Source organism: Amblyomma americanum, chromosome 4, assembly GCF_052857255.1.
Source record: "Amblyomma americanum isolate KBUSLIRL-KWMA chromosome 4, ASM5285725v1, whole genome shotgun sequence".
In the NCBI taxonomy this organism is placed as follows: domain Eukaryota; kingdom Metazoa; phylum Arthropoda; class Arachnida; order Ixodida; family Ixodidae; genus Amblyomma; species Amblyomma americanum.
In genome coordinates, this window is record NC_135500.1 from 128318187 (window position 1) to 128331531 (window position 13345).

The window sequence follows — 13345 nt, forward strand, 5'->3', positions numbered from 1 at the left end:
CAGCCAAAACACTCGCGCGGCTCCTTTGCGAGCTTTCGGGCGAGCAATCATTGCGTGAAAAGGTCGATAACCCACTGGTGAAATGAAGTGGCGGAACAAGTTCACTGTATACAGTTCTCACAGGTCGCCTCATGGACTTGTGAAACATGCAAATCTTCAAAAAAGCGCGAAAGATTAATGAGAAAAGAAGAGTGTCGGCGAATTCCGTTTGGCGTACTTGATCAAACCTCAGTTAGTAGTTTCCATTCCTCAACACTTAATAACTCTCTGGGAATTTCATGAAGTGTATACTGATTTGTTTTCAAGGAATTAATTCCCTGAAATTGTCATTGCGAAATGAGACACCAAATACCGTATAGAAGATCCTCAGCAGCAGTGCTGCAACATAACGCTGTTTTTTTTTTGTTGCTGCAAAAATATATGGGTTATCACAGATCACGGCACATCGTAAACGATGAATTTACACACAGAAATGGCAGCCTATTTTTTTACAGTCGCCATAGAAAGACTAATTCTGAAGACTTGGGTGTACATAGTTTGCACGTGACGTCACTTCCGCCCCCATCAAGCGCTGCCGGCCATGCTGCCGAACCGTTCGGCCGCCCCCGCCCGTCCTCCCTGTGATGCCAGACCGTTCCTGGGACGCTTTGGATTATTTTCTTACCCTTTCGGGCGCGATGCCCACTCCACAGAGGATTGAGCCATTCAGTGCAGGTTACTACTCTGAAATTATTCGATCGGCGCTGCGCTGACGAAGAGAAAATTTGCGACGATATGGGTCCGTACACGCTGTGACCGGGAGTCGACACGACGATGGGCGTTGATTTGTTCCGTGCAGTGACTGACCCACGGGGATGTCGTGTACTCTTCCAGCTTTGTGACGTCGGAAGAAATGAAATCATTGGAGGCACACAAGGATTTATCCAGCAGGTGGGTGAGAAGCCTGTATGCGATGCGCATATACGAGACGAAAAGCTCGGCCTCGGCACGCCGCTTTCTCTGCTTCGTCGCTCGCTGCGATCCGAACCGGCTTGCCTAGTGCTGTTGTCAAACAAATCGGATGGCGTCAATAAAAAGAGCAGCATTCTCTTCAGGGTGTAGTCCCTGCTTACCACGTTTTCGCAAACATTTAGTTCACGGTACAAGCCTCTTACCTGTCACAAATTGCGCTCTGCACACAAGTAAACGGGGTTTGTGGGGGTCCAAATCATCACGCTTAATGCGAGCCAGCCACAGCCCGCGCCGATTCGTACTGAGAGTATTGGGGCGCTCGCACTTGCATGCCTACGATTATCTAACGAATGCGGAAGAGGTTCGTGTCAATCGGCTTCTTTTTTCGCCTGGAGCTGTCGGTATACGGTTGGAGCAGCCAAGGGTGGCACACAAAACCATATTGAATCTACGGATGGAAGAGAACCAACACGATGCAAGCTAACAGCGGCGGTATGCTAGATGCGGTCTGGCGGTGGTTCGGCAGCATGGCCGACTGGCATCTCACGGCCACCGGATGTGACGTCGGTGCAAGATATGTCAATAGTATACAGTGTGTCTGCTAATATATGTCAATAGTATACAGTGTGTCTGCTAATGTACTCCTGATATATGTATAATAATGCCCTCCTCCTTACCTCCAGTGTTTGTATAGTGTTTCTTCGTCCGTTCGGAATAACAGTGAGCCCTGCCAGTACAAACTGTCTACGCACACAGCGCTAACTTAATTTGGTTTGTGAATAAACGCTGTTTTGTCTCTCTACACGTGACAGCGACCCCAGCGCAGTAGTCGGCGCAATTCCCGCCGAACAGCTATGCAGTGTCTCACTTTTTTTTTTCATTCGTGTCCAGGATACAAGTCGCTTTGTCGGCGCCCAATTTGTCCATCGTGTCCACGGACAACAAAGGGTTATTGTCTTATTGTGCCACGGTCCGTAAGCAAACTATATCCCACGCCACGAACGGCTTTGTTTGTATACCACTAGTCCAAGGGGCGGGGGGAGGGGGGTTGAGAGTCCTCCAGTGGCTGGCACCTGGTGATTTTCAATGCCAGAGCTGGCCAAAGGCGCACTTGGCGCAGGTCTTATCTCTCGAGGACCGCGGCCTCGACTCGCGCGCCCTTTTGATCGGCCGCCCGCTTCGCTTGCGGCGAAAGTGGTTCTCTGCAGCTCGACCGAAGCCTCGGAACGAAAAGTTGAGGAGGTGCATCGGGGAGAAATCGAGTTCAAGGCTGAGAACAAAGAATTTCGAAGTGCCACGAGGGAAGCTTCGCACAGAGCGCAGAGTCTGGCTTCAGAAAAGACCGTGCCGATTGTTTTCTCCCGACGGTTGCGTCAGAAGTTTCGGTCCGGTTGGAAGATGGCGCTTCGGTTGCGTAAAAGGGCGTAATTCGCAGTGGGGCCAACGGTGCGCCGCGGAAGGTTGTAGACACTGCATACTCCGCTTATCGGAGCACTTATCTTTAGGACGCTCATCGGAAGTCGAAATTTGACGATCATTTACTCGGCAAGTGCTGCACAGGTTTAGGGGCACTGCGCACAATGGGGAACTCGTTTTCTACCCGGTCTTTCGCACGACAAGGTCTGGATTTTCAAAATATAAGTATTGAAGCGATAAGCTTGTCTTGCTGACCAACCGGGATGGTATTAGCCGGGATGAAACATAATCTCATTTTGGTCTAGAAGTGTTTGTGTTAAAATCTTAGCCATCGGCCACACCATGCTGAATACGCCGGTTCTCGTCCGATCACCGAAGCTAAGCAGCATTGGGCTCGGTCAGTACTTGGGAGGGAGACCACCTGGGAACACCGAGTGCTGATGGCACTTCTTTGCCCCGCCGCGGTGGCTCAGTGGTTAGGGCGCTCGACTACTGATCCGGAGTTCCCGGGTTCGAACCCGAACGCGGCGGCTGCGTTTTTATGGAGGAAAAACGCTAAGGCGCCCGTGTGCTGTGCGATGTCAGTGCACGTTAAAGATCCCCAGGTGGTCGAAATTATTCCGGAGCCCTCCACTACGGCACCTCTTTCTTCATTTCTTCTTTCGCTCCCTCCTTTATCCCTTCCCTTACGGCGCGGTTCAGGTGTCTAACGATATATGAGACAAATACTGCGCCATTTCCTTTTCCCCCAAAACCAATTATTATTATTATTAAAATCTTAATAGCATACTAACCTTCAGATTATTTGCCACAGTTGGTTCAAAGAGGTCAAGGGACATCTCCCGGAAGCTTGTTTACGACGCACAGTTTAAGCGACTACAGCATTACCAGTGGCAGTGAGAATGGCACCTCACAGCCCTCTTATCAAGCCATTTGCAAAGCTCAGTTTCAAACTTCGGCGCGCCAATCGTCTAAAATCTGGAGGTGTTGAGATCGCGTGTTTGCCTGTGGTAATCGAATACCTTACTCAATTGCCCGACGCCCTTAGGGTTCTGCTGATAACTGACGTCAGAGACCAGAGGCGCTGAGACCGTTTTCTGGCTTCCGAAAATGGGCCTTACAATTAACTCCAGCATTCAGTCACCAACAACGCATACGAACTGTTGGAAGAAAAATGAACATTTTTTTTTTTTTACACGGGAGGTGTGACATACATCCTGTAGCGACGAGATGTTTATGTTTTCATGCTTCAAGTGAACGCGTGTCGCTGACGTCATCATTCCGTCTGCATAATACCCCGAATAAACGTTCATCGCATGCTGGAAGAGATCCGCCGCGGTGGCTCAGTGGTTAGGGCGCTCGGCTACTGATCCGGAGTTTCCGAGTTCGAACCCGACCGCGGCGGCTGCGTTTTTATGGAGGAAAAACGCTGAGGCGCCCGTGGGCTGTGCGATGTCAGTGCACGTTAAAGATCCCCAGGTGGTCGAAATTATTCCGGAGCCCTCCACTACGGCACCTCTTTCTTCCTTTCTTCTTTCACTCCCTCCTTTATCCCTTCCCTTACGGCGCGGTTCAGGTGTCCGCCGACATATGAGACAGATACTGCGCCATTTACTTTCCCCAAAAACGAATTATTATTATTATTATTATTATTGCTGGAAAAGCACGGTCAGCGTGTCTATTCATTGCACATCTCGCTCCTCAGCGTGGCAGAAAAAAAAATAGATTCTTTGAGTTATAGAGTAACGTGACGCAACTAGGTGGTCCAAAGCTTGTTCACAAGCAAAACTGACGCGTTACGAAACGAGTGATTTTGGGGAAGTAATTTAACACCGATCGGCAGTGCCGCCGCACGGAAGTGTACACCCACGGACGCATTGTTCGAGCGTGGGCCGTCAGACGCACTTCTGCGCTTGTCGTATTTACGCTGAAGATCGGAAGTTTCAACTCGTATCTCTGTCGCGGGATTGCGATGAGCTCATAGGACGAAAGCAATGAAAGGGTTTTGTAATTGCCGTTAGTGTACGGTTTAGGCAGCGTCATCCATATTAACTCATGTGTGGTCGGGCCAAACTTTCTGCGACGTTTCAGTTCATATCTTTTCCAATTGATGAGCTTATATATTATTAGTGCACTTCGACAGAAATGTATCAAAAGACAGGGCTGTTATCGCTTCCTTAGGACGCGCGGCGGCTGCGTTTTTATGGAGGAAAAACGCTAAGGCGCCCGTGTGCTGTGCGATGTCAGTGCACGTTAAAGATCCCCAGGTGGTCGAAATTATTCCGGAGCCCTCCACTACGGCACCTCTTTCTTCCTTTCTTCTTTCACTCCCTCCTTTATCCCTTCCCTTACGGCGCGGTTCAGGTGTCCAACGATATATGAGACAGATACTGCGCCATTTCGTTTCCCCCCAAACCTATTATTATTATTATCATTATTATTATTATTATTATTATTATTATTATTATTATTATTATTATTATTATTATTATTATTATTATTATTATTATTATTATTATTATTATTATTATTATTATTATTGTTTTTGTTGTTGTTGTTGTTGTTATTGTTATTATTATTATTATTAGGACAAGCGCGAATCAATGTCTTAAGCTTATTTTTGCCCTCCATGACTCTGCCCGCCCCAAACTTTCTATAGAAATTCTATAGACTCTATATTAAAATTTATATATAATTATAATTGGTTTTTGGTGGAAAAGAAATGGCGCAGTATCTGTCTCATATATCGTTGGACACCTGAACCGCGCCGTAAGGGAAGGGATAAATGAGAGAGTGAAAGAGGAAAAAAAGAAGGAAGTGCCGTAGTGGAAGGCTCCGGAATAATTTCGACCACCTGGGGATCTTTAACGTGCACTGACATATATTAAAATTTTCGGAAATATTCATACGCGGTTCGTTGTAGTTTCCCATGAACATCAATTTTAATTGTCGTTCCTTTCGGGGTTCAGTGCGGAATTGCACTTTCATCCGAAACAGATTTTTCTTTTTTCAACGTCATGATGATTTTATTTTGTTATTATTGTCTATGTACCAGACTCATTCTCTAAAATCCCAAGCAGACCAACGTGTTACGACAACAGAAGGAGCGACCATTACTTTCTTCCAAGTATATTGGATTCTCCGCTTCACTTGGTAAAATGATGACTTCAAAAGAAAAAAAGACTGACAATGTCACTCCATTTACCGTAGCCTAAAGGTCTAAAGTTTTCAATTTTCTACGCTTAGAAAAAATGAACCTCCATGATTTGGCGATCTCCTTCCGCGGCGCGATTTCCATCACTTTACGCAACTGCGAGCTGCACAACCACGTAGCCTTTTTAAAGCTGTTTTTTTTCCCCACCGGCCGCTCTAGAATGTTTTCGCAGGCTATGGAGAAAACCGAACCGCGACAGACCTCTTTCTGCACATGCAACCGACTCCGAGCTAACGGCCCCTCCCTAAATCATAGTGAACATGAAGCAAGGAAGGCGGAATTTCTGTACTGCACAAACTTAGACAGGGGGCGTGCAGAAAGAAGCCTTCTGTCCACTCACCAACGCTTCCACAAGAGGACGTCGTCTTTTTTTTCCTTCTTTCCTTCTTTTAGGCAAGTGCTGTCGTCATTCATAACTGGCAGGGAAGGGGGGCTCTACGTAAACCCTGACAATGATGACCGCACTTACATATCACTAATCAAAATTCCTCCTAAATCAGCAGCCCTCCCGGGGCTGCAACAAACATTCTATGCAGATGCCACTTTATGAGCCACAACTGGCAGCGATGGTCAGATAGCAGATACCCTGCAACAAGCTGCAGAAATAATAAAAGACCTGGCGGGTAAAGCACGGCTAACCTGCTCGCCCTCGAGGTCCGGATTATTCGTAATCATAGACACACGAAGAGGCCGTCGACATCCGTCTGCATTTAACATCTGGGTGGAAGAGCTCCCTGTAAAGGAAGTTCAATCTATAAGAATCCCGGGACTCTTCCCTTCAGTCAAACAGGAAGAACAAGGAGACATTAGAAAGACTCAAGACAACCGTCAACATGACTAAGACTAATCAGACTAATTGCCAAGAAAGGACGGGAGTGAAGTAGAAAGAACCCTGCAGAATAGTACAAGAATTTGTACCATGGTAACGAGGTGGCCCACATTAAAGCTCGAGTATTCGTCAGCCAAGCAGGGAACGCTGTAGTCACTGAGTTTTTCGAATGACGGCCTATATCATGTCACGACATTACTGATCATCTTAAACTAGGAAGGAGGATCTTCTCTCCTCCAGACAGAACCTTAGATAAGGAACAGGAGACCACCAGGAGGCGACTGCAGACACGATGCTTTGACTCCTTACTTACTAACAAAATTCTATCCCGGCGGTTACGAGCAGGAATGTGCACTATGTGGCGAAATAGCCACTTACGATCACATATTGTGGAACTGTAAAGAGGAACCGCCACCGGAATCTCTAATACAAGTTCTTGCTCTCGAGCAATGGGAGGCCGCGTTGGTCAGCTCAGACTTGGGTGTGCAAACCCGGGCCATTGAATGGGCTACTCAGGTCGCTGTCAGCCGTGGACTGATAGCCACATATGCACGGGTCATCTGCATTTTGCCTTTCCTGGCGAAATAAATCTATTGCAATCAACTTGCCCGGATGAAGACAAGTCCTATGGTCGGAACATTAGCCAGCAGACAGCGGCTTCCTCCTAGCCCTAGTTGAAGCTAGTACTCGCAAAAAATCTTGAGAATTTTTGATGATTACAGTTCATATTCATCAATACGCCGTGTAATTTAACCAATTTAGACTCTTGCTTACAGGCACTGACGGTTCCCCTTTCAGGTTTCACGCGACGCCCACGAAGTGCCTGCGCTCACCTTCTTCCAGAACTTCCAGCGGAGCGGCGTCAGGGACGAGCCGAGCGTGGTGGCGGAGCGTCGCAGTGGCCTCCCACCAGGCAGCGCTGCTGGGGCAACTGCGGTGCGCGCAGTGCCATCGCCCTCCCATGCGCCATCGCCTGGGGAGGCGATCACGTAATGCTCGCCGCGACACGGACATCCGGGCAGGACGCACTGGCGGTCCCAGAGGTACGTGGGCACGCGCAGGCACGGGGACACGTGCTGCAGCACTCCGACGCGCGGCAGTTGACGGCCGCCGTCGAGGGGGTTGGAGGAAGCCGGGTGGCAAGACACCGCGAACCACATGACGCTTATAAATCAGCTCGTGGTGACGAGGGGGTTGTTCTTCTTCTAAAGGCGACCGAGGACAGACGAAATTGGATGGTCGTACGCGAAGCAACAGCGTTTTTAAGATTGACACAGCGCGCCGATATTCAGTGAGGTCCAAGAGCCTTGGAACTTGCCTTTTATAGCTCTTTCAACTCCGGCTGAAGTCCAGCAGCCTTGGAACTTGTTTTCTGTAGCTCTTTCGACTTCAGCTGAAGTCCAGCAGTCTTGGAACTTGCCTTTTAATGCTCTTTCAACTTCGGCTGATGTTCAACAGCCTTGGAACTTCCGTTTTATAGCTCGTCCAACTTCAGCTGAAGTCCAGCAGCCTTGGAACTTGCCTTTTATAGCTCCTTAAACTTCGGCTGATGTCCAACAGCCTTGGAATTTCCCTTTTATAGCTCTTCCAACCTCAGCTGAAGTCCAGCAGCCTTGGGACTTGCCTTTTATAGCTCTTTCAACTTCAGCTGAAGTCCAGCAGCCTTGGAACTTGCCTTTTAATGCGCTTTCAACTTGAGCTGGCCGTGAAATATTGACGAACGGTGCTTGTGGGCGGGAGTGCGAGTGTTCTGACAATTGTCATTTGCTGCTTTCTCGACCGACTTCACGCTAATTGGATCGAGGAGGTACGCTTAAGTTCTATTGGGCAACCAGTAAGACAGGTGAAACGCACTGAAATACTGTCCTCTTGCGTGGGAGTCGTTCCTGATCGCGTGCACAACCCGATGTAGCCGAAATAGAGGGGACTACTATATGGATTAACGGTCCAAAGTGCGCAGTATAACGAACCGCATTCAACCGGGAAACGAGAAAGTCTTCCTGCAATGGCAACAATGACGAAACGTGCTGCAGCACAAAATGTTCCGTTCGTCCATCCAATGTGTCCTTTCACTCCTGTCAAGACGCTTTCTTGGCAAGGCTCTTATTTGAATGAACTCTTCTCTGAGCCCCTATCTCGAATCCCCCAATAGCAACATATGATTTTATATTACTGCACGACAAATTTTACTAGGAAGACTTGCACAGCCAACACATTTTTCAGGTGTAGCTTCAGTTTTATCTTAAGCGACTGCCTGTACACCTAGTCACAGCTACAAGCAGTTGAACATATGTCACCTTATGGTGACCCTTTTCTGCCTACTGCTCTCCCACAGAAGCTATACGTACCCCGCCCAATCACCTTTGCACTTCTCTACGGATATCGAACTTGTCCTCGATGTATCCAGGCAAGCGCATACACACAGAAGGCTGTGTCCTCCGCCACAGCTTGGGTGGAGTTCTAGGTCACCGGTGCACGGGAATGCATAAAAGCAGAAAACCGAGCGAAGTTCTTTTAACGGAATCAGCGAAGCAGCTCAGCTCGACGGGCAGTCAACTCTGAAAAGATGGCGAACGGGGCGCGCTTTTGCATATGTGAAGCGGTGGAACGACCCCTCGAGAGGCTGTATAGCGAGACGGCGGATACAGTGAAGTGTGCGTGACACGTACCCTGCGGTGGATGAGTGCGACGAGCTCGCTCCACTAGCGAGATGGACGAAGTAGCAGCACGGACAGGGCGCGTATGTGTCCTCCAACAGAAGGAAAGAGGACAGGCACGCAACACGGAGCGGAGAAGGTAAGGTGTGTCCAAAGGGAGGGCGTGGACGCACTTGCGTATGCAGAAAACGTACACTATTGTGCGCTACGTACGTCGGGTGCTGATGGAAGGCCTGTTATGTAACAATTCTAGGTTTACTTTTTTTCTTTGTATTTACGGGCAGAGGCGAAATACATAGATAACTGCTAGCTTTTTTTTTAATTTTTACTTCATACGCAGCACATGTCCATCCGCTTTGTTATATGACAAAGTTCAACTCACGCAACTTATGTGTCGTGGAAGTCGTACGCTTGGAGCCTGTTCAAACTCTAAGCTGTGTAGCAGAAAAAGTTTCAATTTTAGACGATAGTTGTAAGCGGGTCAGTGTGCCTGACCCACTTTCAGTCAACTTTGTCAACTGCTGGAAGCACGGAATGACGAGCGTCACCAGCTGCTACGCTGTCACATCGCGAACGACGCAGCTGCGCAAGAACTGCCTGACGCGGATCAACTCGGTGACCCTGTGTGTCACATAATGAGCACCTGGCGGCTGTGCACGAATGTCACCCGCAAACCTCAATGAAGCCGACCGAAGCGGTGTGATGGTAACTGCAGTCCGACCCTTGCGAAGCGACTGACAGCGGAAGTAAATGTCCCTGACTAAATTATTATTTAAAAAAAGATCCAAGCCGCATGCTAGCAACGTGCTTGTCCTCTGCCTTCGTCGCCTGCCGCTTCAAAGCATCACCATGCACAGCCTCGATCAAGACGGCAATCAATCGTTTGTTCGACAACGAAAAACCACGAATTAAAGGCGCACGATGGTGTCTTCTTCCGGGGAAAACGGTGACCACCTCCTACTCTTCAAACCTGTCACGAGTAAACAAGGCACCGGTGACCATCACCATATCGCACATCATCGAAGGACTGAGCTACCGGTTCGCGTAGCGCTCCAGGACGTCCAAGGCACACACACACACACTCTGGCCCGCACTGAATCACACACGCCGAGTGGACAGCGAGCAAGAGGAGCACGATGGTCTCGACGAGCGCGTCATCACCATCTTGACGCGGTGGGACGACGTCAGAGAGGCACCGATGGACGGACGCCGTCTGGGCCCGAACTCAACGCCGCGCGCACTGCCACCTCACAACGGAGCGTGTAGCGTGTGTCAGGGTCCTGGGGCGAGCGAGACGCGGCGGTCTGCGACGGACCGAGTAAAAAAGCGAAGGAAGGAAGAGGAGGAGGAGGCGACTAAATAGGCGCGAGGTCGAAAGGACGACACGCAGCGCCGGGACAGAACGGCGCCTCTGTTCGCGCGGTCAGCGGCAGCGACGGTGGCGCGCGACGCGAGAGTCCATCCACCGGAAGCCACGGTCCGTGGAGCGTGACGACGGGCGACGCTATTGAAGAGGCAGCGCCACGGACGCGGACGTCGTCCCCCGACGCCCATGGACCTCCAGCCACCGCCGACGCTGTGTTATAGCTGCAGGGGGAGGAGACGACGCCGCGGGTCACACGCGACTCGCTCGCGGAGGTATCATCCTCACCTGCGTGAAAGCGCGCAGTGCTTCCCCAGGTCCTCTTAAAGAGCCGTGCGCTGGGAAAAGCTGCGCGAGAGACGTCATACGCGCAAGTGGCTTCATTGTTGGAACGGTGCAGAGGATAACGCAACTTCAGTGGTTAGGGCGCTCGACTACTGATCAGGAGTTCCCGGGTTCGAACCCGACCGCGGCGGCTGCGTTTTTATGGAGGAAAAACGCTAAGGCGCCCGTGTGGTGTGCGATGTCAGTGCACGTTAAAGATCCCCAGGTGGTCGAAATTATTCCGGAGCCCTCCACTACGGCACCTCTTCTTCCTTTATTCTTTCACTCCCTCCTTTATCCCTTCCTTGACGGCGCGGTTCAGGTGTCCAACGATATATGAGGCAGATACTGCGCCATTTCCTTCCCCCAAAAACCAATTATTATTATTATTATTATTATTATTATTATTATTATTATTATTATTATTATTATTATTATTATTATTATTAAGATGGGCGCTGATTTGCTTCTGAACACGTGTAGGGGCCTCGGGGGCATATAGCGAAGGATCCAGGTAGGATGCGGGCGCCAAACGAATTCGTTCAGTAGGGAGTATGCCTTCGAGTCACGTACTCACTGTGAAATGATGTAGAAATTGAAATCTTTTCTTCACAAACGTCTCACAGACAGCAAAAATATGGTCGAATGTTCATAATCGGAAATTGAATTGGATCGAACATTTGTAGGAATGTGGCGGGGCTCGAATTAAATTGTCTTTATCGGGCTGTCTCTGAATACGCGTGATGTTGACGCCGCCAGAGCGCCAGTATACGAATGAACCGAACTTTCGAATTACGTGAATTCGAATTGAAAAAGACATTCCATTACGTCAAAGTTGCACGCTATTCGTACTGTAGCTTCGATACATGGACCTGCAGCGGTGGCTCGGTGGCTTTGGAGTCCAGGTGCTGATCTATAAGGTTGCGGAATAGAATCTCGGCCGAAGCGGCCGCATTTCCATGGGCGCGAATTGCAAAAATGCCCGCGTTCTGGGCGACATGTTAAAGCGCGTGTTAAAGAACCCCACGTGTTGTAATTAATCCGTAGCCCTCCACTATACTATACAATACTATACTATACTACAATATACTATACTATACTATACTATACTATACTATACTATACTATACTATACCTTATTCTCATAGTCCATGTGTCGCTACGGAACCTGAAACTTCCCACATGCCATTACCACTAGCTACCACTTTAATACATAAAGTCGCAAGGCATCGATGCGAAAAAGACGGTATAGAAAGTGTTAGAGGCCAACAACTGCGTAACGAGACTTATGAATTTCTTTAGACCATAAACGCGCAGTGGCCAGACAAAACAACCCGCTGCGTAAAAGTGGAGTCTCCATTTGAAATTTTTATAAGTAGATAAACACGAAAGAAAAGTGTGCTAAGTGGACTCGAGGCTTTGGATGCCTGGACCCACAGTCTGGTGGCAACGGCAGTGCTGACCTTGCCTCGTCCTTTATCAGTGATCAGGCGCGTATTGTCCTATCATGGCGTAGAGCGTGATCAAAGGGCGTATTTCGAAACCAACAGGGGTACCCTACGTGGTTATACAGCTAAACTAGTTTCTCCAGGGAGTCGGCCAGAAAACAATAGAGAGTTTTAGCATAACGCTAGCGCAGACTGTTCCCATTACAACTACCGTCTGGCGCAAGCTGCGTACATCTACAGCACGCATGCGCAGAATGATATAAATGCCCACTAAGGCTGAACCGGTTGTCAAGAGCGCTCGAGAGGTGCAGGTATTGACTTTCACTGATAATGCTCGCGCTGGAGGGCAGCCTAATAGACACGTTAACCGCAGAGGTCCAGCGCCTTACGACTAGCAAAGCATCTGCGAAAAGATTTCACTTCATTTCAGACAAGTATGATCGACTCTGTACATGCACGGGCACACGATAGCGTATGACGGCAGCGAAATACGGTGACACTATGCTAGAACACTCTAATATGAAAAAAAGGAAACAGGGAGCGTTTTTTTTCCTTCATGTAAATCGGATACGGGGAAACACGTGCGTGTGTATGCGTGTGTGCGCGTTAAGATGACACCCAACTTGGCAGGTAGCGCGTGTTGGAAAAAAAATTTCGCCGCTGACACGTCTGTCCTATACCGGCTTACGTAATGAGTAGCCAGGTGTAAAGACTGCATATAAAGTACCGAGGCAGGAAACTTTTTTTTTTCCATAGCAACTTTAAAAATAAGTGCGTACAGATACGCGCGCAAAGATTTCCGTGCGGTCGCATATTCAATTAACCGCTAGACAGTGATTGATGACTTTTGTTGACTATCTTGCTTAATCGCCTGTTCCCTCTTCTCACTTCCCTTCGTCACTCAAGATCAAGCCAGTCAAGAGGAAAAGCTTTTCGTCAAAGTTTGCCGTACAAAGAAACGAATAATTTCGCGGATAAAAAAAATAAAAATAAACGTAATAATCCATTCCCGCCGTGGCAAGACACTCCGTAATCTCTGTCAAAAGCGAAGTTTTTTCGCAGGCTTAAAATCGCGGCCAACATGATCGGGCGTTAAGCGACGCAAAAGCAAAGTTGAGTAGCGCGACGATGGTTTGGTTCAAG

The 13345-nt window shown here is 48.8% G+C and overlaps 1 protein-coding gene and 1 non-coding gene across 3 annotated transcripts in view; one reads left to right on the forward strand and one right to left on the reverse strand.

The window, feature by feature from the left end:
- The window catches only part of LOC144128345 (dual specificity tyrosine-phosphorylation-regulated kinase 4-like), a 213570-nt gene that overhangs the window by 96896 nt on the left and 103329 nt on the right, over positions 1-13345 (reverse strand). The window lies entirely within an intron of this gene.
- Positions 2695-2813, forward strand: LOC144131147 (5S ribosomal RNA). Its single transcript, XR_013314564.1, has one exon. It is a non-coding gene; the product is annotated as a 5S ribosomal RNA (ribosomal RNA).